This window comes from Hetaerina americana, unplaced genomic scaffold (genome assembly GCF_022747635.1).
Source record: "Hetaerina americana unplaced genomic scaffold, ioHetAmer1.1.p SCAF_1553, whole genome shotgun sequence".
In the NCBI taxonomy this organism is placed as follows: domain Eukaryota; kingdom Metazoa; phylum Arthropoda; class Insecta; order Odonata; family Calopterygidae; genus Hetaerina; species Hetaerina americana.
This window is the reverse complement of record NW_027286685.1, coordinates 5,755-8,547: the sequence shown is the minus strand read 5'-3', so window position 1 is coordinate 8,547 and position 2,793 is coordinate 5,755. Positions and strand designations below refer to the sequence as shown.

At 49.2% G+C, this 2,793-nt stretch overlaps 1 non-coding gene and 1 pseudogene across 1 annotated transcript; both read left to right on the top strand.

Annotated features, from left to right (window-relative positions):
• Positions 1-361: 361 nt before the first annotated feature.
• On the top strand, positions 362-555 carry LOC139686958 (U2 spliceosomal RNA). Its single transcript, XR_011700575.1, has one exon. It is a non-coding gene; the product is annotated as a U2 spliceosomal RNA (small nuclear RNA).
• A 1,512-nt stretch (positions 556-2,067) lies between these two features.
• On the top strand, positions 2,068-2,201 carry LOC139686959 (U2 spliceosomal RNA; annotated as a pseudogene).
• The last annotated feature ends 592 nt before the right edge of the window (positions 2,202-2,793 follow it).

The following is a 2,793-nucleotide window of genomic DNA, read 5'->3' as shown; positions in this document are numbered from 1 at the left end:
CGGCTCCGGAGGCTGAAAAGGAAAGGACAAAAGTGAAGTCGTGTAAAATCATTTCCCCCCCTCTTTCCATACTTCTTCATTGTAAAACCTTTCTCTGTCCCCTTTCTCTTTTATTTACTCTATGAGCCATAGTGTATGAATGGCCACGCCGTGGTGTATAAACGGCCCCCCCCAAAAGTGTAAACCCTCCCCGTGAGAGACTTAAACATATAAAACATTTTATAAAAAAAAACACTCGTGCGAGAAGCCTATATTATTATAATATTTCCCCAAAATAAAGGGGCAAAAAGACTTGTTCCCCGGCTCCCTCATTTGGAGGGAGCCGGTCATGTATAAATTATATATTAATTATAAGTTGCTTAAAACTCTGTATGAAAGAATTTTCAAATAAACATTTTAAATCTGTTCTTATCAGCTTAATATCTGATACGTCCCGCATTGCGGGACCAGAATATTAATCTGATTTTTGGACATTGGCGGGGTACCCGGAGTTTACTCCATCCCTGCCGCGGGTTGGCCCGGCATTGCAGTACCGTCGGGATCGGCCCATCATTAAAAAGGTCCACTTAAAAGCTGATGAGAACAGATTGAAGCTTAAATTGATCCGCGAAAATTATTTATTTTCGCACTTGCAAATTTCAGGCGATCCGGCTGGAAAAATATTCGCGAAATTGCATTTTCGCGGAGAGAAGCGATTTTATTCCATGCGAGCGGAGCAAAAGTAATGTAATCCAAATTGAAGCAGCACAACGAAGTATTAAAAGGAATGAATTATTAAAAGGAGAGAAACTTGGGAAGAAAAAAAATCCCATCTGAAGAGAGTCGTCGTCACTTTAAAGTGTAAGTGTAACAATAAATACAATTTTGTGAAAATAATGCAATTATTTTTTCTGCTTTCAATGCAACGTCAACAACAACAACGTCTTGTCTCCTCAGTATTCCATCATTGGAGACGACGACAACTGTTGAAGAGAGGCGCCGGATCACGTTTCAAACTTTGGCGTGTGACGCCCCTTCCTTCCAGCTGTTTACCTCCCCCCCGAAGAGATGGCGCGCGCGCGCTCCCGGCAAGGAGCGTCATTCAAGACGACCCGACGCGAATCGACTCGCGGAAATAGGTGAGTTCCACTCTTTTACCTTAGTTTTTGAACACCAATCTTTCCACAGAATTTATGCGAAGATAATTCTTGTAAAAGGAGTGTGTGTTTGATGAAAAAAAATTGAACGGAAAAGAAACTCAATACATCGGAGGAAACGACCGATCGCGAGCACTCGGGAAAAATTGGAAAAATGTTTGCAAAAAAATTTTCAGAAATTTTTTGCGAATTTCGCGGAAATCGATGCCCATTTTCGCGATATTTTTCGAGAAAATGGAAAATATAAACAATGGAGAAATCTGGTTTTCCATCTTGTGCAATTGAAAGCGCCACTTTTTTACAGCCTTTTCGATTCCTATTCTCCGATTTGAAGAAAACCCTAATTTGTTTATATTTGAAGAAACCCTAATTTATGTATTTATTTATTTATAAGGAAAGCGTATTTTTACTAATGACGATTAATGCAAAGTAAGTGAACAGCACACGATTTTAAATCTCTACCACACAGGAAGTGAAGTGAAGAGGAAGCCCGTTTTTCGAAAAACTGTCGACCACTGAATACTGGCGAAAAGGGCCCTTTATTACCGCCCTGGATGCCCCCCTCCATTTTCGGAATGTTTGAAAATTGCGCCCGACCTTTCCCGGGAAGCGGGGAGAGAGCTTGCAATACGTCTCGTGTGTCGCTCACAGAGATGGCACGACCTAGCGAAGGACTCCGCGTTGCAATTTACTGTCTCGCCTCCGGACTCCGGGGACGCAATTGCTCCGGCCCTCCTGCCCCCCGCGCCCCCCCAAAACTTTTCTTGCTGCAGGAAAACAAGGAAGCCTTCGGAAACACCCCCGCAGGACCCTACGCGAATTCTCCCCGACCAATGCCACCCCGCGGCGCCTACGCCAATCCTGCGCCCTCCGCCCCAAGTGCTCCGGGGTCGTCCCTACACATGTAAATATTGCAGAAAAGGGCTCCCTTATCGCTTCTCGGCCTTATGGCTAAGATCAAAGTGTAGTATCTGTTCTTATCAGCTTAATCCCCTTAACTTTCTTCTTTTTCGCCCGCCAAATTCAAATTTTTAAATGAACAGATCTACCGCTTTTGGACCTTTCTAGCCTCTCTGAGGAATCCCGGACGGGCCCCGACCAACGGTAAGCCCCCCGGGACACTCCCAGAGGGAAGGGGCAACAGGACACTAGGCGCCTGCTCTGCCCAGTAGCCCCTCTTTCGACCCCCGATGGCCCCACGGTCCATTGCCTCTTCAAGGCGGACCGTGGGACCCACCGCCCCCTCAGGGCTCCCCGGTCGCTCACGGACCGTTCCCCACGCCCACTTGGGGTGATAACCTCCCCGGGCTCGACGCCGGGCCCCTAAGGCCCGGCGCAGGCCCCCGCCCCCGGTGCACCGCCGGGTCCCTTCAGGACCGGTAGGCTGAGCACCGGACGTTCCCCGGCCCCCGGTGCACTGCCAGGTCCCCTCCGGACCGGTAGCTTGAGCACCGAGGCCCCCGGACCCCCTCAGGGCCCCCGGGAGCACCCTCCGTCGATCCCGTACGGATCGGCGCAGAGCGGGTGATTTGAACGGCGCGCGGTTTCCTTTTCGGCCGCGACGCCGGTCAAGCGACCGTTCGGCGCGCTTCACGCCCGATCGGTTCGATTGACCCCCTCCCCCCCGTCCGGTATTTGTGGAAGACTTCATCTTCCA